This window comes from Nipponia nippon, unplaced genomic scaffold (genome assembly GCF_047370975.1).
Source record: "Nipponia nippon isolate SJK-2023a ecotype South Korea unplaced genomic scaffold, ASM4737097v1 scaffold_24, whole genome shotgun sequence".
Lineage (NCBI taxonomy): Eukaryota > Metazoa > Chordata > Aves > Pelecaniformes > Threskiornithidae > Nipponia > Nipponia nippon.
In genome coordinates, this window is record NW_028262341.1 from 2,385,154 (window position 1) to 2,411,917 (window position 26,764).

Consider the following 26,764-nt stretch of genomic DNA (forward strand, 5'->3'; position numbering starts at 1 on the left):
TTACAAAAAATGGTCGTCAAATGTAAATGAAGACACTTTGCTAATAACTGGATTTAAAAATCTAACTCTGTGTTAATGGAATACCATAGTGTTTCAGTTCAATGCGAAATATAGGATACATGTCTTTAGCTCCATATTTTTAATTAGGTTACTTAGCCAAATGAAGCTACAATGCCAAGGATATATCACATGTTCAGGTATATGAATTACAAAGGTTGATTTAAAAAAATACAGAAAAATCTCAAAATGTGTCATGTTTAGTTTTTTTTCATTTTAATTTAACAAATATTAATTTCTGAGACCAGTATCAGCTTTTACTTTTTTATCCAATTTTAAAAGTTTTCCACGCAAATGGAGGAGAAAGAGTTCATTAATTTATTTGCAATAATTTTGAAGCAGTATCAGATATTTTAAATTTAAATTAGATATTTTTCAAAAACTGTTTTTGACAAAGGGAAGGGCAAGAAATGGAAATCTGAAAAATATGTAAGATGAGAAATACTTTCCCCAATACACACTTTTATAAAAACTATGTATCTGAGATGTTATATGGATTATCAACTGTAAAGAAGGAAACTGAGTTGGAAATTTCAAAGTCTCATGACTGAGTGGCAAAAATATCTAAGGATTTTGTAGCTGGCTTTTGTAGCATAAGGCTTTTATTTTTGAGACTGAAATTGTCTAAAAAACATTACACTCTTCCACTCATTGGTTGGTCTTACTTTTGACATATGTGGTATGTACTTACAGTGTGATGTCTCCCTATTTATAATTTGCCCATGTGACTGCAACTGAATTTCTGAAATGAGCCCAGATCAACTAGTAATGAATCTACATATAAGAAGAGTAAGTTTAGCCTTCAAATTCTATGCTGTAGAATGAGACTGAAAAATTACTTTCATAGAGTCATTAGTGGTAACATTTCCCATAATGTGTTGTGACTCAATATGTATTTGGCCAATGATATACTAAATAAAGCAATGTAAACACATTAACAAAAGAACTGACCATAAATTAATCTTTGGATTTCATATCACATCTAAAAGTTGAAAAAAAACCCCCACTAGTATCTCATTCAACAGTCAAATTGTAACTCCTGACTTTGGATAGAAGTTATAATTACTTAAATAATTTGTCAACAATTTTTCCAAGAGAAAGGTTTTTAATTTTTTTTTTTAAGTGGAGCACCTATAACTCTATTAATACTTTTGGCGTACTTGCGTATTTAGATCCCCCTCACATTTCCATTATGAAGAGAAAATATGTGTTATTTTTACAATGTAGCAGGTAGTCTCTTAAAATACAATATTGAATATAATTTATGAAGGCAATATAAAAATATTATAAAGAGGATTTTGTTTCCTGAATTTTAACCTAGTTGATTAATTTTATATTTGGGAGAAAATCTAAATCGTTATCTTTCAGACTTTGGAGATTTAGCAATAGGAGTGATGATATCCTGGACATTTGCTCCGGGATTTGCCGTGTCCCAGAATAGTCAGACTTCATTTTTAATGAGTGCCTAATAGATAAATGTACTACCAGTGTATTTTTGTCTGTATGATATCTAAATCTATTTAACTACAGTATTGCTGAATTTGCTGCCAGACTGTAAACAATTCGGTGTCTGATTTATGAATTCCTTAGCTAATCTCACATTGCTTGGAAAATCAGCAGAGACAGATCAGCTAGGTATCTCTGTGGCTGACATAGTAACCTGTGTTTAAATCACGAGGACATTCATTGACGATGATGGAAACAGTTACGCACAATCCTGTTTTGTCTGATTTGGCTTATGAACTTGAAGCCTGGCCCTCTACAACCTGGTTCATGACTATGCATTACCAGTTATTCATCACTTTCCGGGGTTTCACTGTTGTTTGCTTGTGTATATAAAGAAGAACAGGAGGGATGAATTTCAAGTGCCTTCTGAAGAACGAGGATTTGGATCATCATCTCTCATACCCAAAATACAGGATCTCACTATTGGTATAAGAAAAAATCTGCCTCTGGTTTTCATGAAAAAATGAGAAAGATTCTGGATATGTAGTCATAGGGAACATGGATGACATCATGTCATGTTGTAACTCCTGACAGATGTAAAACCATTTAATAAATGTCTCTAGAAGAGAAGGTCTAATTTTAAATTGCTTAATTGCCACTAAATTCTTCATTGCTTATAAGACTCAGTTATTGCTATGGGGAATACCAGTATGCCCTCACTTTATATGCTTTCCTTATTAGATAATTACCTCTATTTTTTGTATCACCAACAAGGTATGGTAGGCCAGTACTGGCCATCGGTTTGCTGTTGAGTCCCAATTACGTCTTGTTTTGAAGAAAAAAGTGTTTGGTGTCAGGGCTGTGAATGCACCCGTATGTCTTAACTGCCCTTGACCTTTGGGTTCTGAACAAGTCTTCTTCACAGGAATGATTTTTTTTTTTTTCTCTGAATTATTAAACTGCTGACTCTGCCATTTTGAAAATCAGGACTTTTTACCTTTTCTAAAAAATGTTTAAATGTGAGAAAGATAATTCTTCACTAAGATTTTTTGCTCGTCAGATTTTTTTTACATTTATAGCATAACAATGAATCTGTTAAAAGTTTGTGCAGAAAAAAATATTTAAGATGTTTCAAACAAAACTGTTTAAAAGACTAAGTCATTCTAAGGCCATAGCTGGCATCCTGAGAAATTCTGAGTCTGCAATGACGTATTTAAAATTGCTTTCTAGATCTGCTGAAATAAGGCAGCTCCAGCAGTTCATTTTGTTTTCTAACATCCAGAAGAGGTAAAGAGAATCTATGTTGCCTATATTTACCATATAATATCCACCTACATTCTGGACTCAGTGAAATTGTATTGGAAAGGATTACTATAAAGACATAAAATAAAGGTAATTTTGCATCTAGAGCAAACAATTATGCCAAACAAATATTACTGTGTTTAAAGGCACAAGCAGTAACTGCCACAGTCTGCACACACTTTTACTAAACAAATGTTCTCACACTGTGAATGCTGCAGTGAGTGATGATAGAGCATAATGAACATTTATGCACTTCTTCGCACTCTTAGAGGAGACATTGTCATAGACATGCTACAGTCCTGAAGCATTTCTGAATATAAAACCTGAAAAAGCCCAACTTGAAGCTCTCTCCAGTTGTACAGGTACATAAGCCTTATCCTACATGTGTCCTTGAGCATCATCTTTTTCAAAATTAGAAAGAGTCAATGTCCAACTGGTTAATCTTTCTGCAGTTTCTTATCTATAATTGACCATTCACTTTCACTTGGACTCTATGTATCAAATTTCTGCAACAAGATAAACCCCCTTCCCAATAAAAGTGAAAAACCTTTTTAATGTTTTACATAAGAAAAAATTCTCTTTCATCAAAGCTGGATATACATGCTCATATGGATAACTGAATCTGAGCAGTACCTTTTGAACTGGACCACTAAAATAGGGCTAAAAAGGATATAGTTAAATCTGCCATCTAACATAGTTTTAAATGTGAATGTGACAATTGCACATACTAACATAATTAGGTATCAAAAGTGAAATTACTCACTCTTCCATCATGTAGAGAAAGATTGTTTAAGGGCACAATGAGAGAGCAACTTTCTTGGAAAAAATAATATTACATCTTTCTTTAAAGATAATTCAAATAGCTAACTGAAAACTGTAATATATGATACTTCAAAATTATGTTTAAGCCACTCTTAAAGTAAAATTTTGTGGAGGAACTTAAGTTTGAACAAAAAAAATAAAGCTGCTACATGTCAACTTTGTTCTTCTGCCATACTGGAAAATCTATGTGTAGCATAATTTACAGAGACAGCTATAAGCCTAAACTTTTTTTTTTCAGAGAACTTTTTTTTCCCATAGAAAATAGTATTTTCCTCTGCTATTTGAAAAAAACAACAGCACTGCCCCTTCCTGAAATGGAAAAGTAATGATGGCTGGCTGCAGTCATTACTGTACATTAACAGAAATTTATGACACATGCATTGCTCAAGTACAGTAACTGTATAAAGAGGAGACATGTTTTCAGTTTCAAATCCCTTTCTCAAGATGTTGTTTCTGTAAAAAGCAGAACTCAGAATAGGGGAAAAACAGACTTAGATATTTGGAATTAGAGACAACAACTGACACTGTTGCCTAGAGTTCAGTAAATCATTCTAGGTAGCTCTGAGCTTGAAAGAGGTATGCAAAATTTGACGTGAGAATAATTCCCAATAGAGGGTGGATTTTCGTTTTGTTTTGTTTTGTTTTGTTTTGTTTGTTTTTCCCCAGAAGAATAATTCTTATGAATCTATGGACAATTATATTTTGAAAAACCTCCTTTTTATTAAATTGAACTAGTTTTCCCTGGATAAATATTGTTGTAAATTTGTATCCAAGATTTGTAGGCTTTCAGACAAGACCTTCTGAAAACGATTATTGATTTGGGGTACGTAACTTAAATAGAGTTATGATCATTTCTCATCATCTGAGTTTTTACATCTATTGCAAAAGCTTAAATAGGATATGAGAGGTGGATAGGTCTTGAGCTGGGTCTTCCATGCAGAAGCAAATTTTATTTACAACTTAAAAACAAGAACTCACTCCACTTCAGTTTGCGTATATTGACGGATAATCTTAATACTTTTTATGACCCTTGAAAATGGGATGCCTTCCCATCCTCAGCTAGATACATTCATGAGTAATGACACAAAGGAGATCATCCTCTAGATCTTCACTGTATATCATACTTGTACAGTTACAAAAATATTTCAAATATGTGAGGAAAGTACTATTGTGGCACTGAAAACACTAGTGATTTTTTTTTCTTAAGAAATAAGACAATCAGTGTCTAAAAGAATAGGAAGGAATATATTGATGAGTATACTGTATATAAGAACACAGTTAATGTGTAAAAAATAGTGGAAAAAAGAAGTTAATTCAGCTACAGTGTGTACATATGAGGGAGAGAAAGAAAGACCACTGAGCTGTAATAAAATATTTTTATCTTTATTTAACACTAAGACCAGTTATCACAAAGAGCTGGGAAAAGTGTTGTGTCAGCAATGTACACATAATTATAAAGAGAGTTGTTTTTAGCCAGTAATCCACATAGATTATTGAAATTGCATGTTTATATTGTGTCTTACAACTGAAAGACATGTTGGTCTTTTTGTGGCTAGGAATACCTTAATTTATTTTAGTATTTAGTTTAAAATCCTTAGATATCATTAAATTCATATTTCAAAATAAAATAATGTCAACATGAACACTAAATTTTATTTTAAAAGTATTAAAACAAGATACTATGACAGTTTTGAAATTTCAAGTCCTTTCACTCAAAAAAAAAATCATATCAAATTTTAATTATTGTGCAGCAAAATGATACTTCAAAAAAGGTTTCAGCTACTTATTTCTGGTCAATTCTAATCAATATAAAAATACTTGCTGTAATTGCTAAGGTGCAAGAAAAACCTGGGAAACTATGTGTATTCTTATTTGCTTATTTAATTGTAGCAGCACAGCTGTGGTGCTAGGGTTTAGTGCTGCTGGTTATCTTACCTAACCTCAGCTCTTGCATGCTTATGCAGAAGCTAAGGATGGTGTCACGATGGTTCCCTCTGTTTAATACCATAGTTATAAGAGGATGGCAACTTCTCTTCATTATGGCTAGAAACTGCAGGAATTTGCTTTGGATTGTACTAAAATGGAAAGACAATAATGTCTCATGCTGTACAAGAAGCAATCAGGTAAAGTTAAAAAGAAGGATAAAATTCCATCTTGATTCAGATTGAGTAATGATTACATTTAAAAATATTTAAGTTAAAAAATACACAAAAATGGACATCTCACTTTCACAGAAAAATCAGTAGTACAAATGTTATCAACAGAAACAATAGACGTAGTCTCAAATAGATTTATCTGTGTCTCTGTTGTCAGTTTTTAAATTAAAAACATCATAATAATAAAGGTACAAAGGGAGAGAGTTGCTGTTCATTTCAGTAAAGTTTTTCATCCGTTTCTGTAGGTTAACTGAACTTCATGATGATGTCTCAGGCAAGAAAGGTAGTCATGGGAAGTATCCTTTTCTCATCCCCATCAAAAACTCTAGAGGCCTGATTAACATGGTTTCAAAAATTGTGAACATTTTCCCAGACTCTCATAAAAATACAAAACCACTGTTTAATGGGCCATCTATAGAACAAAAAAAAAAAAAAAAACAGAGCACTGAACTCTGTGTGAAGGTTGCTTTCCACTACTCCATTCCTTCTGCGAGAACTGCTAGCTGGCTCCCAGTACAGATATGGCTGCTGCCATGATGTATAATTTATAAAATAGGCAGCAGATAACCTCTTCACTTGTTCCAGTTGGACAGTTCCCATCCATTTTAACAGAACAGTGCCTGACCTTTTCAGAGGAAAACTGTTTTCAGGTGAGGCCAAATGCAAGAAAACTTGACAAAACTTTTCATATAGTGATAACACCAAACAATGAAAAAAATGAAAAGATGATAAAACTGAATATACCCTGCTGAGTGAACACACCACTGAATTAGAATCACGTAGAATTCCTTTTTTTGGAGCCCCTTTTACTGACAGAATTTTACGTTTCTCCTAAAATCTTATCTTCCACCCTTTGGTGGAATGCTGGATCACTGATGTTCTGAGCTACATATATTTAACTTTTCTTCAGATCCACCCCTTCTGCATTATTTTTCCTAGCTTCTTGCTTTTTTCCTTGCTCCCTAGTGTGTGAAATATTTCTAGAAGTAAAAAAAAATCCTTAAAATTAAAATCCTGTTGGTACTTGAGTGTTATGGATGCTATCAATTATTTTCTCCCTAATCTTAAGATTATGTGGAAGCTTTGTTTACTAGTACTAAATCTATTGCTGTTGCCAACATCCATACATGACAATGAGGTATGGCTGATAGTATAAGATGTCTCTGTATTAAATCATAACCCAAATGCTCAAGCGTCATATGCAGAGGTTTTTATTCTATAAAATCCCAGCAGAGGGCCACAGACTATCTAAACGTATACAACTTAATCCTGTTAACTACACTGAGTTAGGCAGGGGATTTGCCTCTTTTGCCGTTTTGGGTGAGTGTCAGAACAGGTATTTGCCACATCACTTTCTTCTAAATGACTATATCTGAATAAAAAGTCATCAATGCTTACCACCGGAAAAGGGGGAAAAAAAAAAAGAAATCCAAGAAAGCCAGGCCACTTAGTCACCTAAACATAAGCAAAAGACTTTTGTTTGCTGAAGGGAAGCAGTGCAGCCTGGTTTCCAAGCCATAGAAAACCACCTGACAACTTTAAGTGTACTGCCTGAGGTGGGGAGCAATAAAGAATGAGTTTTAAAGCCAACGTTTTCAGCAGTATTTCTCAAGTAAATGTTTATAATACCCTTTTTTTCCTTTTTTCTTTTTTTTCTTTTCTTTTTATTTTTTTCCAGAAAGGAAAGAATGCCTCAGTTTAATCAGAGAATATTATCTGGAGAGTGTAATGTGTTTTCTTGCTATTAAAATATTCAAGTACATTTCAAATTCCTCATAGAAGCTTCTATGTTGTTACAATTGTGAAATAATAAACAGATGTTTTATGTGTTGAATCTCTTTAAGTAAATTGTTTTAAATGTCAAACCATGTTGTTTCACATTTGCATGCCCACATTTTTCACCCATACTGCCAAATTAAAATGTGAATGCAAAGCCTGAGATTTAATAAAACAAACTTGATAAAGAAATTTATTTACAAGATAATGCGTTCATTAATTGAGAATAGTAAATGTAATAAATTAACTGTTTCTCCAAGGTTAATTAGAACAGGTTAATTGATTATAAGGCTATTTACTCTGACTGCAGGGTCTCTGCTATGATTCACTTTAAAAATCTGACAATCAGCTTGACTTTCACCAGTAGAAAATGTCCTTTCTGTCTTTGGTTCTGCTTTACCTATTTGTAATCAACAACTTTTCTAATTTTACATAATGACCCATCTTCAATCCCAGAAGATTCTGTATTATGATTAATTTCAGCCCTCAGACAGGTCACTTCTTCCTCTGCTTCTGTCTCTAAGGAGCTTATTACTGATTTCTCTAAAAAGAAAAATTGACAAAATGTAATATTAAGTCTTTTCCCATCAATATCCTCAGCCACCTCCTCATGTCTTGCTTTTTTCAGCTGTTATTGCACTTCTCCTATCTTTCAATACCAATGAAGTATTTGTTACTTATGCTTTTTTTTTAATCTTGTCACTTACACTAACTCTTTTCTGAATAATTTTATCAGTGATTTGGATCAAGTATTATGAAGTTACATCTTTTCTGTTTTTAGGTACAGAGGCAAAATAGTAACTTCTTGACACTCTCTATACACCTGTACACCTATGGAAGTCTGACCCATAAACAGAACAGCAACAGAACAGCTTTATAGTCCTTGTCTCTAAGATTCTCCATAAGTCTGTTTTGATATAACACACCCTCTCTTTAGCTCCATAATGTTATTTGTTATTGCCGGGTAATTAACAACATCATTTGACAGTCTAATAGTATGAGTACATACTCTGTGTATTCTTGCATTGACTGTCCTGCAGCAGAGCAACTTTTTCATTTTCTGAAGTACTACAAAGCCTTGGAGTTGTAAGAGCATCCATACAAATTTGATGGATCTTAGAGCTAAGTAGTTCTCTTGTGAATTTTACTCCTGAGGAAAATCCTGCACATCCATCAGTGACGGATGAACAAGGCAGGTGGCTGAAATTCTTATTCATAGTTTCCTCAGGAAATGATTATTTGCAGATCTCTTAAGAAGGTTATTTTTCTCATTAATACTGCTTGTACAGTTCAGCCACTCTTTCTCTGATTCCCATGTCTCTGCATGTTTAAGGAGGAAACTTATGACTCCGTTTTGACCAGTCTTCATCAGCTTTTCATACAATAGGCTCATTAGCAAGATATACTATTAGTTTAGTTTAAGTTTCAGTTTGATTTTCTACCCACTTATCCTTCTAAATCCCCAGGTAACCTGGGGTAATCTTTGCTGACTGCTTTCACCAATAATCATGTCTTGAATCTTCTCCCTTTATAAAACATAGATCTTCTGGCGTAAGTAAAGAACTTTCTACAATTATGCTACCATTCTCTGAAAATATCCTTCCATCACATTGTAATCTTGAAAATCTGTACTCATCAAACACCAGAAACTGCAGTGAGGAGAAGAAAAAATATCTGGTTCATAGACTTATGAAGCAAGTTGCTCTGACATATTTTTATGCTCTGAATTTTCACCAAAGATTTCCCTATGATCAGTTGGCTCGTAGTGTTTTACCTTTGATTGCCTTCCTCTTGTCACTCTTCAATTCTTTATCTGGTGTCCAAAATACTGTTTAGACATTCCAGATAAATATCTCTTCTGTACATGAGGATTTGAACTTGAAAAAATCCATGGAAATAAATGAATTCTCAATGACAGAGTTCAATCAATTCACATGCAGCTGGCATACCCTTTATCCAAAGACAGATGTGTGCATAGATACATATGTGTAAGCTAGTAAATAAACACCAAACTTAAGAGGAGGTATTAAGATTCTGCTTCAACTACAAATTTGTTCCCAACAATATTAAAATTGTTCCTCTGAATACTCAACATAAGAATCAAAAACTTCAGTTAAAGTTTCAGTTTAAGTTTAGTACTTTATGAAGTCAGACACTCCTTATGAAATTCTGCTATAGCTCCAGTTAGTCACTAAATGTAGTGTATATTCCACAAATGATGGGAAGGAGTATGCCATTTTTTGTAGGGTAGAGCCATTCCTTTCTTTATAGTACTTGTGCATTATAGGTGCTCCTGTTGTTGGCTCTCTCAAACAGGTAACTGAGGCCACAAAGACATGCAGTTCAGTACTACAATCACAAGTGTGTTAGTGAAGGACACGGTCCCCTTATGCAGTAATTAAGGTTTACATTTTTCTGTTTTGCTTAGTGGATTCCATTCATTTTTTTTTAAATTTTCCCAGTCCTCCCCATCTAAGGAAGACTGGGAGCTACCAAGAGGTGGATCCTATAGTCTGTAAGCCTTAAGTCTTCTTGTTCTAAAAGGAAAGAAAGTCCATCCATACAGTTGCAGTAAAGACCACTTTACCTCTGGAGGTAGCAATTTGTCTTTTCCACTGTGAACCCCAACCACAAAAGTTAACAAACTACACACTGCTATGAAATAATGAGTATTTCTGAGACTTTTAAGATCTGAAGTCACATTTGCTGAGTGATCAAGATGGGAGTGCTTATGCTGCTATCAGCATCTGCTGCATATTTGAGCCATAAGCTGTAAAAGAGCAAAACATGAGACCAGATCAAATGTTCCAACATGAACATGATGCTTTCCTGAAAGCCCTTGTAATGTATTTTTTAACCTGATACACTGAACTATGAACCATGGCAACCATGACAGAAGAACAAGTTCCCGTCTGCATAATCTGCAAAAGGCTTGTGACCTCCAGGAAAAGATGGACTTAGCAATAGTAAAATCTTGAGTTTCCAAAGTCAGACACAGCCCAGTAACCACCAGGCCATGAGTAATCACTAGCCTTCAGGCTGGGGCCCAGACCCCTAAGATCCATGGCCATACACAGGCAATGAGCTGGAGATATGCACTTCTGAACTGTCGCTTAGGCAGGGTCTGAAGCCCTGGGACTGAGCTTCAATGGCAATCCTGGGTGGTGGATCAAGGTCCCAGGTGAGGTCTACTAGTCCTTCCTGGCATAACTGAGGGTCCTGGCACAGCTCATACCTCACAGTAATTAAGACATTTAAAAGGAACAACACATAGAAATAGTGCAACCCAGCAATATCCTGTAGCAGGATATCTCTGGTCCCTCTTTAAATCCAACCTCATAAACACAGTGATCATGTGCTTTTCATGCTCTTGTGAAGGGAGATTCCTCTTCGTCTTGTAGTTAGTGTCATAATTTGTCCTAGTGCAAACCTAAGCTAGTTTAATTTGGTAGCTTTTTCCCCATGTACTCTACTAACTATAAAAAAGACAACTCTTAAACAAACATTTGCTTGATGAGACAGTTTGAAATAAGAGGACTTAAAAATAAATTTTCTTCTGTGCCTTGATCTTGTCCACTGTGTCATTGTATTTTGGTGCACTAACTTCAAGCAGTTTTCTGAGCTGCAAAACTGCAATACATTGTGTCAACATCTCTAGGAAACTCTCTTTGCAGTTAGTTCTCGGACTTGATTGTAGAGCTGTGTCTTGCTGCTAGCAATGGCTTTGCTGCTCTTAGTGTTTGTTATATACATGAAGACTATCATAGAATCATAGAATACCAGGTTGGAAGAGACCTCAAGGATCATCTGGTCCAGCCTTCTAGGCAAGAGCACTGTCTAGATGATGTGGCCCAGCACCCTGTCCAGCTGAGTCTTAAAAGTGTCCAGTGTAGTGGAGTCAACCACTTCCCTGGGGAGATTATTCCAGTGGTTGACTGTTCTCATTGTGAAAAATTTTCCTCTCGTGTCCAGTCGTAATCTCCCTGGGACTAACTTGTACCCGTTACCCCTTGTCCTCACCATGTGACTCCTTGCAAAAAGGGAGTCTCCATCTTCTTTGTAACTACCCTTTAAGTACTGGTACATGGTGATGAGATCACCTCTAAGCCTCCTTTTCTCAAGGTTGAACAAGCCCAGCTCTCTCAGCCAGTCCTCATATGGCAGGCTTCCCAGACTCTTGATCATCTTGGTGGCCCCTTTCTGGACCCCCTCCAGCCTGTCCACATCTTTTTTGTATAACAGGGACCAGAACTGTACACAGTATTCCAGGTCTGGCCTGACAAGCACCTGACAAGATTAGACCCAAAGAAAAAAAAAACCACCTTCATTAATGGCCATTATGTCTATGCCTCTGTAAGCAAAAAAAGATGCAACTTGTTCTTTTCTTGAGTACCTTGATGCGATTGGAAAACAACCTCTATCTGTCTTAAGGCAGACTGCTCATGCCAGAACCATTGCCTCTGGACAGCATAGATCCTAAAAGGTAAGTTTATATTGGTTTTGCTTTGCTTTCCTTTGTGAAATTTGTTTACTATTAGTCAGAAAATTTAGTGGCTCTGCTGAAGTGAAAAGGTTGTGTGGTTTATAATCTTAAGACTTCACAGCAGCTCCTCAGATATTAACTTATCTCTGCCTTCCAAGCCTCTGAGTGTTCTTGTATCGCTTATGAAATCACATAGATACCACTTCACTCTGATGAATTTTTTTCTCCCAGGCTTTATCATATTTCTCATTTGTTTCATATTCTTATAAACAAGGCTCTTATGAATCTATCTTAAATGATTTTCAAGATTTATACTTCTCATTTATATTTCCATATCACCACTAATACAAGGTAATTTGCCAGAGGTAAACAGAAAGGGTATGTAATAGATTGTCCTAATTATTACAGACAAATAAAGTGTGTAAAAAGAACACAGAATAAATGAAAATGATGAAAGAGAACTGGCAGAATTCATTTAAACCTACTTATATTTTTTCTCAACAATAGTACTAATTTTGCATTAGGAAAGGTGTAAGTGTGGGTAAATGTATCTACAATAATTTTCCTATTATCTTTTTCATTATTTCAGCAGAAAGTTGTCCCATTGCAATATCATGAACATTTTTAGCTCTGTGTTCCCTTCGCCTTTTAAGGATAATGTGTAGGGTAAAAAGTATACAATTTAGCAGCTTTGTAATATTCTATGGCTTTCTAAACCTTGTAGGATTACTTTCAAATCAAGGACTACTGCAAAATTAGGTATCACAGGCTCATGTCCCATTTTCTGATTGTGTATGACATGCTTTGGGACTTCGAATCTGGTTTGCATAATCACAGAGGTAGGAAATACATTATTTTAATGTGTTTTAAGATTAGAGTTGTCTGGAGAACGAGGCATACTCTACTGGCGAAGCAAAGGTGGCAAGGAAAAAGTACTCCCAGAGCTCCGATAGGGTCTATAAAAAAGGTGTTAACAGGCCCTTCTGAAACCATATGATCTACAGTGAGATAACAAGTTTAATGAAGAGAACAAAAACTTCACGCCATCAATCAAATCAACGACCTCCTGTTCAGAATCTCATTCAGATCTCTGCTATGTTGTACAGCTCCAGAAAACAGAGATAAAAAAAGTTTTAGCTATTCCTATTAGGATCACTTCAAATATATGCATAAGTTTAAAGAATGAAAAAAAAGCCTTTGCATACAGAATGCTCCAGGGATTCAGCTACTTATGAAAAGTGTGTGTATTGGGTTTGCATGGCAAGGTTTAGGTAGCAAGGGGTGCTACCGGAGTGGCTTCTGTGAGAAGCTGCTAGAAGTTTCCCCTATGTCAACAGAGCCAATGCCAGCCAGCTCCAAGACGGACCTGCTGCTGGCCAAAGCTGAGCTCACCAGTGACAGTGGTAGCGCCTCTGGAATAACATATTTAAGATGGGGTAAAAAACTGCGCAACAGCAACTGCAGCCGGAGAAAGGAGTGAGAATATGTGAGAGAAACAACCCTGCAGACACCAAGGTCAGTGAAGAAGGAGGTGGAGGAGGTGCTCCAGGCGTTGGAGCAGAGATTCCCCTGCAGGCCACGGTGAAGACTGTGGTGAGGTACACTGTCCCCCTGCAGCCCATGGAGGTTAACAGTGGAGCAGGTATCCACCTCCAGCCTGTGGAGGATCCCACACCAGAGCAGGTGGATGCCTGAAGGAGGCTGTGACCTTGTGGGAATCCCACACTGGAGTAGGGTCCTGGCAGGACCTGGGACACATGGAGAAAGAGGAGCCCATGCTGGAGTAGGTTTGCTGGCAGGACTTGAGACCCCATGGGGGACCCACGCTGGAGCAGTCTGTTCCTGAAGGACTGCACCCTGTGGGAGGGACTCACGCTGGAGCAGTCTGTTCCTGAAGGACTGCACCCCGTGGGAGGGACCCCATGTTGGAGCAGGGGAAGAGTGTGACGAGTCCTTCCTCTGAGGAGGAAGAAGCGGCAGAAACAACATGTGATGAACTGACTGCAACCCGCATTCCCCATCCCCCTTCACCACTTGTGGGGAGGAGGTAGAGGATTCGGGAGTAAAGTTAAGCCCAGGAAGAAGGGAGGGGTGGGGGGTAGTTTTTATTTCTCATTATCCTACTCTGCTTTGATTGGTAATAAATTAAAATAATTTCCCCAAGCTGAGTCTGTTTTGCCCGTGACAGTAATTGGTGAATGATCTCTCCTTGTCCTTATCTCAACCCAGAAGCCTTTTGTTATATTTTGTCTCTCCTGTCCAGCTGAGGAGGACAAGTGGTAGAGCAGCTTTGGTGGGTACCTGTTGTCTAGCCAAGGTCAAACCACCACAGTGTGGAATACCCTTGGAACAAATATAGATTATGCTTATTCCTAATTATCAAGTTTCTTCATGTTATTAAAATAAATATATGCTGATTCATTCATGTCTAGTGCAAAATTTCTTCTTTTTGATCAGTTACATACATGAAACAGAACAATGAACATTAAGAATAGAAAAGTTTCATATTTCCATATTACTTTAAAATAAAGCTTGAAGTTCTTGTATTGACATGACAGACTGACTACCTATTTTGTCTAGGGGCTTATCTGATATGTACTGGTATTTTCTCCTTTCAGATGAAGAATGTTACTGGGTCCCTGAAGAATCAGGTGTTATCAACCTAAAACAGAAGTACAGTTAGAGAAGAATTGGTATGCAAGTCTGAAAAAGAAAAGGTTATTTTTTCTGATGACATAAAGTTTTAGCTTGCTTACTTTGAAATTTTCCACTTAATTAGACCGGAGGTGGAGGAGTCCAATAGCTAGTTTCACCTTTCATGCATTAAAATATGTCTGTACCAGGTCTGAAGACTTCAACTTTTTCTAGTGCAAGTCTTAATAAGTTTTTTCAAGGTTATGAAAAAAATAGCCAGAGAATAAACATTTGCTTTTAGACAATACAGAGAAAACACATGTCCTGTCCTGTAAACATGCCTCTATACATATATACATATACAGCAACAACACCTCAAATGTTCTACTCTGTTACCTTAAAGTACCGGGGAAACTGGCTTGCAACTCCTCTTGAAATTAAGAGTCTCTTCACAATAATAAACCACACTGACTTAGATGCAAGGAGGAACTTTGGGGAGGAGAGTGAGTTTGTGCAAGTACTTGAACAGTGGAAATTGTAATCCTGAATAAGAACAGAATAGCTCAAGATGACTGGTTTGGGAGAGACAATTAAAATTTTTTTGTGGGTTAAAAAATGCAGCTTTCATAAGGGACTTTATGGGAGTTTCTTAGTCAAATATTTAAAATCCAACCAAAGTAAGTCCAAATTATCTAATTATTACAGGAAAGTCTCACTAATAATATAGTTAAATTTATTGTAAGCAGATTTCTTAGTATCTACCTCAGTTTCCCTTGGATGATGCTTATCCTTCTAGTGTTCCTCTAGGCGCTGGGGTCAACAGTTTCAGCCTTTCTCAAGAAGACTGGGAGTGGAGAAGTCATTATGAGTTACCAGGGTCTTTCACCAGGAAGAGTATGAAGTCTCTCTGTATGTGTATGTCTGTGTGTGCATGTGTGTGTGTCTACATGTGTAGGTATGTGTTCCCCGCTAAAGTCTGAAAGTGGCTCAGTATTGATCCCACATTTCAGTTATTATAAAGACCGTTCTGTTATGCAATCCTTACCAAGGTTTGCATCATGCGGTATTCACAGAGCCTAAGCTAAATCCAGTTAGGTGATAAAGAATTTTCCTGTAATTGAGTGACATGACAGTCTAAAGCAGCTCAGGCCAAGGCAGGTCTTGAGACCCTGCACTAAGTCTTCTATAATAGTATAAAATCTTAATGCAGGCTAAATAACTTATTTGACTGGCTGCTCACGGCTTGGATGGGTGCACTCTACGCTGGGTTAAAAACTGGCTGGATGGCCAAGCCCAGAAAGTGGTGGTGAATGGAGTCAAATCCCGTTGGCAGCCAGTCATGAGTGGTGTTCCCCAGGGCTCAGTGTTGGGGCTGGTCCTGTTCAACATCTTCATTGATGATCTGGATGAGGGGATCGAGTGCACCCTCAGTAGGTTTGCAGATGACACCAAGTTGGGTGGAAGTGTTGATCTGCTGGAGGGTAGGAAGGCCCTACAGAGGGACCTGGACAGGCTGGATCATTGGGCCGGGGCCAACTGTATGAGGTTCAACAAGGCTAAGTGCCGAGTCCTGCACTTGGGTCACAACAACCCCAGGCAACGCTACAGGCTAGGGGAAGAGTGGCTGGAGAGCTGCCTCGTGGAAAAGGCCCTGGGGGTGTTGGTTGGCAGCCGCCTGAACATGTGCCAGCAGTGTGCTCAGGTCGCCAAGAGGGCCAATGGCATCCTGGCCTGTATCAAGAATAGTGTGGCCAGCAGGACCAGGGAGGTGATAGTGCCCCTGCATTTGGCATTTGTGAGGCCGCACCTCAAGTACTGTGTACAGTTTTGGGCCCCTCACTGCAAGAAGGACATTGAGGTGCTGCAGCGTGTCCAAGGAAGGGCAACGAAGCTGGTGAAGGGTCTGGAGCACAAGTCTTATGAGGATCGGCTGAGGGACCTGGGGTTGTTTAGCCTGGAGAACAGGAGGCCGAGGGGAGACCTTATTGCTGTCTACAGCTACCTGAAAGGAGGTTGTAGCGAGGTGGGAGTCGGTCTCTTCTCCCTAGTGATGAGTGATAGGATGAGAGGAAACGGCTTCAAGCTGCGCCAGGGGAGGTTTAGGTTAGATATTAGGAAAAACTTCTTCACCGAGAGGGTGGACAAGCATTGGAACAGGCTGCCCAGGGAAGTGTCTCCATCTCTGGAGGTATTTAAAGAACGGATAGATGTGGTGCTCGAGGACATGGTATAGATGGACTTGGCAGTGTTAGGTTAACGGTTGGACTCAATGATCTTAAGGGTCTTTTCCAACCTTAATGATTCTATGATTCTATGGTTCTATGACTTCTTTGAATGACAGTCTCAAATTCTTCCATTGACTAAATGATAGAAATGTATTGATTCTTTAAAAGTTATCAGTTCATCAGGTACCCTGCAGTTTAAAACCTGTGTAATTATGATACTGTGATGTTCTACGTGAATAAGCAAAAATTTATTCAAAGGTCTTCAGAATGTCAATGGGACACAACTGAGCATTTTGCTGGGATGTTCCCTTTTCCTCTGCTCATCTTTGGAAATGGTATACAGTAGTGTTTGAGTTTTTATTATGTGATAACTTCTTTATGCACTTCTCTTTCTTTTTAAGTAATTAAAATGACTGAATAATGAAGGTTAGTTTTGATTTGCAGGTTTGTAGTTTTACTTACCTTAACCAAGCTTCTTATACATTTTGCATCTTACTGTGAATGCTATTGATCTAATCAAATTCAGTGTTGTTATTTGGAAGGAACATGCATTTAGTAACAAATGTGATGGTTATGCACTTTTTTTTTTTCCATTTTCACACTTTTGAGATTCTTTTCTTCAAGCTAATGAAATCCATGGTGCTGCATATGTGAAGCTATTTCTGTGCTATAAACTAAAAAGCCAGCTTGCTGCAAAGAAGTACCAGAAGAAATCTATTTTAAAGATGGACAATATGCCTGTACCCTTTCATGTCACAAGTCTCAGTGAATGTGATATCAAACAATACTATTTTGATACTGGCACAGTTCCAGTCTTGGTCATCCATCTTGGATGCTCCATTGTACCCCTACCATCACGCTCCTCAGCAAAACTGGGAAAGCGGTCTTAGTGTGACTCTCATACTCTGAAAGGGCTGCTGGCAGACTATGCTTCACCTCTCCAGCAAATATCAGATGAGAAAACAATTACTTGAAGTGTCACTGGAGACGTGTGAATTCGGAGAGGACGTTGTGCTGGAGTGGATGTTATGTGCTAGAGGAGATAAGAAAGTAAGAAGGAATTTCAGCCTGTGTTGTAGGACAGTTTCACTGTAGAAAGCCCCAGCATCTGACATAATAAGTAGCGTCTTCTCCAAAAGGTAAATGTCAATATGATATTTATTTTTGTATGATAATTTTGCAAGTGATGACTGACAACATTTAATTTTTTTAATAACTTACGATCTAGCTGTTGTAATTTAGAATTGCAAATTGTAAGAGTGGTACCTTGGAGCTACAAGCCCTCTGTATTTTGCCCCAGATGTGGGAAAGTGAGAGTAAGTGTTCTGCTGCTGTGTAAGAGTTTGGGAATGGTTCTTGCATCTCAAATTAGTGATTCACAGTAAGATTGGCTTCAATTGTGAACTGCTATGGTGGAATGACTCTATGGGATGCTCTAAGTTTCTGATGCTAAACATGTAAGATATATACTTTGAGGTTCATGTCTCTGTACTGTTGCCTTGAACAAGGGCTAAGTATCATCACACTTGGGTACTACAGTTGATGGATGCCGTAGCCTTAATTACTCCTCTCCTTATCCTTAAAAAAAAAGGGCTTCAGAAGATGGGGTACATATTCACCTTGCAATCAGTCAAGCCTTTCAGAATAGGAGAATGTTTGCTGGGGCTCCTTAGGTACTTCAGAAGCTAGAGTACACATTTATGGAGGATCTGGGTATGACTGCTTGCAGGTAGTGCTTATGACTCTGGTACCAAATACTTCTAGCAAAATAAAGCATAGTTAATAGTTTTTTCCCCCATCTATTTCGTATCTCTAAACCCTCACTGCCTGAGTATCTCCTGAGTATTCCAGTTTTCACTGTTTTAATGGCACGGTTTGGTAGAGGAACTGAATTTCTGCATTAGAGAAGGACACTGGCAATATATTTCACTCAGACTGATCTAGCAGGCCTCTTTGAAAGGATCCCTACCTATTACACTGTTAATGAAATGTGCAACAATCATCGGGCAGGATGACTGCAAAATCAAGGAAGTTGCTGAAATGAACAAAGGTTTTTATTGTGATGTTTCTCGAACATTTGTAACACTATTTCTGACTAGTTATAAATGCTATAAGCCAAAACTTGAAGGAAGAATAAAAATCAAACTGATGTATGCTTGAAACAGTCTTCTTATGTAACTTGGGCTTGAACAAAAGAAGTGTAGTTTTCCTAAAACCACTTGCAATGCTTAACTAAAATTTATGTGAACACAGCAGTACATGTTTTGGCGCGAGAAATCTCACTGCTGTGCTAAGCCTTATATTGGTAGCCCTGGCACATTTAATAAAAACCTTCCATAAATTGGGAACAAAGCTGTTGTTCTGGAGATGGCTTCAAATTAGCCCTGCCAGGCTGTAATGTCGCAGTATTAAGGAGAGTGATACTTGGCACAGAGTAAACTGAAAAAAGGAATGTTAATCTAGAGAAAGTTTGTTGTATTGATGCAGTGTGAGAGAATCATAAAGGCAAATCTTAATTCCTGCTTTATTGTTCTTTTAAGGAATTTACAGAAAATATTGCTTTTCCTGGTATATATTTACCTTAATAGTCATAAGCTTCTGAGGGAGTATGCTGATTTTCTAGGGTGCACTGTGGTAACTTGTCACTTGTTCTGCACTTATGGAGGCAAAAATGGAGGAGAGAATTCTGACGATCTGTAAAAATAGCTGGGATTCATCAAACCCAGATCACTATGAAAGTTCAGACTTGAATCCAGCACTAAAAATAAAAGAAAAAACCACAGAATTCCATGATGAATCTGCTCTTTCCTGAAATGTTAGCCTTCACTCACTTCCAAAGTGAATATGCAGCCCTTGACATGTTATCTGATTGAAAGGAGAAATGTAGATTCAAAAAAAGGGCAGAAAGTGTTGCAATAAGCCATATATGTGCCCACTGTATAGGAAGAGCCATTTTCGCAGTGAGACATAAAATCTGTAGAATCCTGCCAATTGGTTTTGGCTTTGCATTTCATGGGAATTGATAGTAGCTCATTTCTCTCCTTAAGATCTCTCTTAATTTGCTGCTGGAACTTTCCCAGTAAGTTCTTTCATCCTGTTTTATTCTTACTTTTGCTAACTCTCCTTGTACAGTGAGATAGGTTGGAGTTTCTTTTTCAGCCTTCACAGACGTGAAAAATCTGTCAAGTATATTTTACCTCTATCCCAGACACCAAAAGGTCTTTGAAGGTTTGACCCTTAGGCACTGTCCCATTGCCCCAGCTTTAGCCATTTGGTCTGGGATACTTGCATAATCAATGAAAAGCTGCCAGGGTGATTCATCTGGAGGTTAGTGCCCTAAATAAATGGGATAAACTGCTCTGGAGAATGTATGCATTTGTTTCTCCAGACTATACAGGAAGTCATACATACCACTTTTTAAAATAGTTTGCTGAAAACACATTTGTAGCCATTCCAATCCTGAATACGTTTTTGTGTAGAGCAAATGAGAATAAACAGCATGCTGAATGAAGAACTACATGTTCAAGAGTCTCACAGGATAAGCATCCTAACTGAAGGATCTATATATGACAACGGTTCTTAGCTGATACTTCTCTGAGACATATGTAACACAATTTATTAGAAAGGGTGTTTGCTGTCCTATTGGTTATTGAATCTGAAATTTATTTTCCCAAAGGTCTCATTAATACATGAGGTGGAAAGATCCCTAGAGCCACTGGACTTTAATCTATACCTTGTAACTTCATAAATAATGCAAGGACAATTAAATTCTGGATTCTGATAACATAATGGCCATAGAAGTTGCTTCAAAACATTAACTTTTCCTTTAACTAAATATGGACTAAAGACAGCTCTCAAACAGGAAAACAAAAGTAAAGTTTCTTGCACAAAGTTGTTTTAGGCCATTAAACTAGGATAAATCCTGTAAATACTTGAATGTTCTTAAGATATGTCCTTCAAGGAAGCAAATTAAATAATGGTTCTAGACAACGTGTCTCTGGGTGAATGGCAAGAGATTTGCTTTCATGTATAACAAAATCAAAAATATTGATTCTCCAAAGCCATAGTACTATGACAAAGGTCAGATGCTGACCCCCTTTAGTCTGGTGTAGCCCATCTCTTCATAACAGTTGTGTTCTGTCAGCAACTGCTTATAAAAATAGACTGTACTGTGTTATAATACTCAATAGAAGGATGCCATTAGTGCTTGCAGGGGCAGGGTCAATTTGCACTTCAGTACCCCAGACCTTAAATAGCCTAAACTCTTTTTAATGGATTGTTTTCTCTTTGCTGGGAAGGGAAGTTAAGTCCAGGGTCTGTTGCCTTGGAATTCATATTTTGACTATAAAAATTGTCAGGATAACTTATACTGTGTTATTAATTGTGTTTGAGTTGATTCTAAGGCAAAAGTTTATGTAGATGTACTTGTCCCAAGTGGCAGTAATGCTGAAATATGGTTTCGAACTTTGGACAAATGTGTCGCTAATCCTCCAACCTGGCATTTTTGCATGCAGTTCTGACTCAAAAGTGGTGGCATGAAAGACTGTTTCTCCTGATCCTGCGTGTGGTTGCACCAATACAGACAGTGCTGTTTTCTACTTCCTTATGACTTGCAGATGGTGTGTTCCTTTTGCTAAAAGGAACAGCTGTAGCATGTTGAGAGAGTTAAGGTCTGACATTGAGTTTACTATTTATTATTGATGCATCATTCTTTAACAGAATAAAGTTCTTTTTCACCAGTATTTTTCATCAGTTTTTTTTTTTTTTCCTTCTGGAAAATCTTCCAGAAACCATTTCCATTGCTATGTTTCACTTTTGCTATTGGTTAGAAAATCTGGAATCCAGACACAGAAAGCAACAGACCTCTGGGTTCCCTGGTTGTTTCTGCTGTATGGCAAGGAGCCTGACCTCTTTTCAAGCATTGCCTTGTGTTTGGCTTGAGCAATAGAGGCAGTGTATCATTGGGCATTAGAGTTAGGCCAAGGTGTATGCCAGTTATAGCCATAGCTAGTCTTTCAGAGCTTTGTCTCTGGCAATTGAAAACATTTTTCACCTATTTATTATTCCATGAAGTTGAGTAAATCCTGTTTTTCAAGATCTGTTCACTTCTGTACTGGCTATGTATATCTACTGATGTGGAAGCTGGCAATGCTGGTGATGAAGTTAGCAACAGCTAATGCTGATGATGAAGTTAGCCTTGGAATCAATCAATTTGAACCTTAGACTCAACTCTTTGAGTACAAAGTTATCTGGGCTTTATTAGGTGGTAGATGCCCCATCCTTGGAAACATTCAAGGCCAGGCTGGATGGGGCTCTGAGCAACCTGATCTAGTTGAAGATGTCCCTGCCAGTTGCAGGGGGGTTGGACTAGATGACCTCTAAAGGTCCCTTCCATCCCAAAGCATTCTATGATTCTATGATTCTATTGTCCAAACAGCTTCTCCTCCAGTTCCAGCTCATACTGCCTTGTGCAGGCGCCAGATAGCAACTTCACCTGGAAGTTTTCTGGCTAAAGATGCCCTGACTCCTGGGTCTGTAGGATAAAGGTGATCTGTTCCTATTTGATTTATTTTTGATTAAGTATAGGGTTTTATTAAGTACAGATTCATCTCTATTCTATAGTAGTTTAGGGAACTAGGTTCCATCAATAACAAAATTATCAATTACTGTTTCTGAAAGTAAGTTACACACAGAAAAGCTTAGTCTCAAAGGTTAACTATGAGTTTGAGAAATATTAGCACATTGGTTCTAATATACTACAAAAGATGTGGTTCATAATTTTCAGGTTATTTTTTGCTTGTCCTATTTATCTTGTTTCCTTTAGTTAGGTAACAGCATTTTTTCTGAAAAAATGGACCAATAAGGTTAAAAAGTGACAAATGTGGCTGGATATAGTGTTATCAGTACCATTTTTCCACTGACTGATGGGAGATCAATATTTTCAGATTTTTCTGCAGTGATTACCTAGGAAACCCAGCCTTAGAACAGATTAGAAACTTTTGCTAGTCCTTCTCTTCAGCAATACTTGCATAACTGCTAGCTTTAAAAAGCAGTATTTTTCTCACTTTTTTTCTTGCATGACTGCACTTCTGGTTTTTGCATTCATTTGGAAGACCATTTAAACATGAGATTCAATTTCTTTGCTTAAATTTTGATATTTATAAAATGCATATAAACTATTGCATAATTGTGTTGTTAGTAACCTGCTGCTGTGAAGATTTTAATACGTACTTGGTAAGAAGTGCTAAACAAGAGCAAGATGTTTTTCTAGCAACAAGGTTTAATGCTTTACATTACTAACTCAAACACTGCAGCTTCTTGAGACATATGAAACAACCGCACATGTGTAATTGATTGTCTGTGCATGAACTACTAAGGCTCAGTATGTTTCCTCAACTGAGGGAGGCTAAGCAAAGAGCTGAACCCACAGCAGTACACAACTTCTGCTGAGGAACACTAACTGTAACTTGTAATTTCACTGATGAAATGTCATTTGACTGTAGAGAGTAAATTTTGAACTTTAATTTAGGAGAAAGTTTGCTTTTCTGCAAAGGGTAATGCTGCTTAGATGGTTCTCTCAGAAATAACCTGAGTTGCTGCCAGGGATAATTTTGTTTTGAAGCCAGAAGGCAGTTGTAGGCTTTGCTCTTAGTCTCACCTTCCAAACAGGTATGAAAGTTGGTCACTCATGCAGCAAGTAAAATGATACGGGTGCATGTCTTCTTTCCCCTGAGTCTCTAGCTTGCATATGGACCTCAGTGTTGTTCCATTTATCTCATTTTTTCTGTTAATCATGTCAATTCTTCCCCTCTGGGAAGAGGCATATCTTTTGTAACACTAGAATTAAAGTTCCTCTCTTTTTTTAGCTTTCATGTTTTTGCATTTCATAGTCCTTCAAAGTTTCATTTTTTTATATTATGAGGGAAATATAGGAAAAAGATTTTGGGGTTAGATCCAATAAAGGTCTTAAGTTTATAATGTAGGACATAGGCAGATTTGAAATACTTTAATCAAAAATCACAATCACAAAAGGCATATCTTTTGTAACACTAGAATTAAAGTTCCTCTCTTTTTTTAGCTTTCATGTTTTTGCATTTCATAGTCCTTCAAAGTTTCATTTTTTTATATTATTAGGGAAATATAGGAAAAAGGTTTTGGGGTTAGATCCAATAAAGGTCTTAAGTTTATAATGTAGGACATAGGCAGATTTGAAATATTTTAATCAAAAATCACAATCACAAAAGCTTCTGTTTATCTGCCACCTCCTTTTTCAGTCTAGTTCATGACCAGCTTGTGTTTTCTAACCTTCGTCTGTAAGCTTGCCCCAGCTCATCAGCCTTTGGAGTGCAAGGTAGGGAAGGAAAAAGAAGCTTTTATTCCTGCGTCTCCTACTCCTAGGCAAAAACTATGCTGAAGAAATAATTATTCTTTCCTCTGACAAAACTGGGCCACTGTGTATAAAGATGTAACATTTTTTTGTTCCATATACTATGAACATTTTATGTGACTCCAGCCAAGTATTTAAGGTCTGGCACATAAGAAAAGATTCGGAATAGTCTTTTATTCCTGTGGCTATGTGTGCTTTTTCCAGTGGTTTGTGAATAAAAAGAAAGCTGATAACATGGGGAGATGGGGAGTAGGGAGCCTGACCCATGCTCACATCTTCTGACTTGAGTATTTTTAACCAGTTAGTTATTTTCTTCTTGGCTGCATAGCAGTCCAGGTCCATGAGAAACTCACTAACTACAGTCCAGTGAGAATACTCTTCTGAAAGTGCAGTAGGTAGCTTTGAATGCCCACAGGTTAACACAGGCTCTCTGCTGGGACCCTGGCTCCCTGAAAGACAACTCTGACAAAAAGACTTTAACAAAAGCAACAAAAAATTACTAATTTTTCCATATTAATGAAACTACCTGAATGCTGCTGTGTAAGATCAAGCACTCCAGTGCTTGCCCTGGGAGCTCCGCTTGCTTCCAGACTGGTAGAACTGAAGATCAAGGAAACCTGCAAGTTTCATTCTTTAGGCTGGGGCCCATAGGTCGATGCATTGGCCTCCTAGTCTAGAGCTGGCTAAGCAGGACTTATGGAGGAATTCACCATCTCCTTAAATTCTGTTATAGGTGCTGTTTCAGTGTTTTTGTCTCTATGCAGTCTGGACTGTTTGTATGCATGGGTTCATTTGTTTTCTTTTTATACTTTGGATGTTACTGCATCTGCTACAGATCATGGAATACGCTTATTTTTCTTTCCTCTTCAGTAATAGTTAAAGTTATGCAAACACTGGGCTTCCTAGGCTTATATTATTTCTAAACATTTTCAGATTTCCCTGATTACATGTCTTTTCCAGAAGGTTTATCTTTCCTATGGAAGCCTTACAAGACTAATTTGGACTTCAGATAATGTCACACTCCTCCACTTATTAAAAGTTCAGATATCTGAACATCTTTTCCATCTGTACATTGAAGGCCTGGTTTCTGTGAAGCTTAGACTTTTCCAGTTGTCTACAAATCTGACTGCAGAAGAGAGAGATGAAACATTAAGAATGAGGCTTAAAACTCTCCATGCAACTGAAATAGGTTGAGCATAGTGTAACACTCATGATCCTGTTTTAATATTCCTACAGACACCTGTTACTATCAGTATAGATGATACATCTCACATCATTAATCCCATTCTGAAACTCTGTTAAAAGTCCATATGAGATAGCCTTATACTGGCTCAACCAATTCCAAATGTGCCAAATCATTAAAAATTTTATTATTTCTAGGCAGATTGAGGACACTGTTGTGATTAAGATTTCTTTAGTGATAAAATTCCTTGTAATGGATGGAAATTAAAACTCTTCTCTTGCAAGAGTAAAACATTAAAAATACAGAGCTATAGTACAAGGTTCCAAGAATTAAGTAAAATATGGAAAGGCTAAAAATGGAGAGCAGTCCTATCTGAATATCTTTATCTTTTCTTTGATAGGGCACTGACTTAATTGAGGTCTTAAAGTACATGTCTTAATTGCAGTTATTTTTATAGTGCTGTTGAGTTTATAAGTGCTTGAAAATGCATATTGGACTTTACTGTAACTCTGAGAGTACTATAAGAGACCATACTGGCTCCTGCAGCATCAATGTCTTTCTGCTTGCCTAAGGCAGGCTATAAAAAGAAAAGGAATTCAGAGTGTGTGACTGATATTTTAATATACCCTAACATCTGTAGTCTTACAGAACATAAGTTATACATATGTATATGTATATACATGTATAAAAATGTTAAATTACACACTTTACTGATGTTAGCTAGATAGCCTACTTGTGTTACCTTAACCATGTTAAATGATTATATAAACCAATGTTTTCAATTATTTAATAGGAGATAGTCACATTTATGGTTTCTAAAGAAAGAGAGCTGCAAATTTCACTGCAACTTACAATGTGGCCTACAGAAAGGATTTTGAGAGTTTTGGTCAAATAAGTTTGAGGTTTGTAATGGAAGAGTTTTATGGCAGCAATGATACTGTGTCAAAGACAGAGTAGTACTGTTGCATTTTGAAAAGAAAATGTAAAATATTGCTACACTGGTAGTATAGAACATATTAAAAGTATGTTAATCTTAATGATATCAGCTTTACTGCACTGGACTATTAAGAGAAACTATTGTCTGATGACTTATCATTCAAATGTCGTTAGCTAAAGGCTGATATTTCCAGACTGCACCCATGTACATACCAAGGGAATGACTTGATGTTTTTAAAATAGTGTATGAGCTCCTGGAATAACTTTTGTGAAATGTTCTCCATAGCTGAGCTAATTAACTACTAAGGCCAGAGTTTATTACCGTTAATTATACCACTACAGCTCATGAAACATACC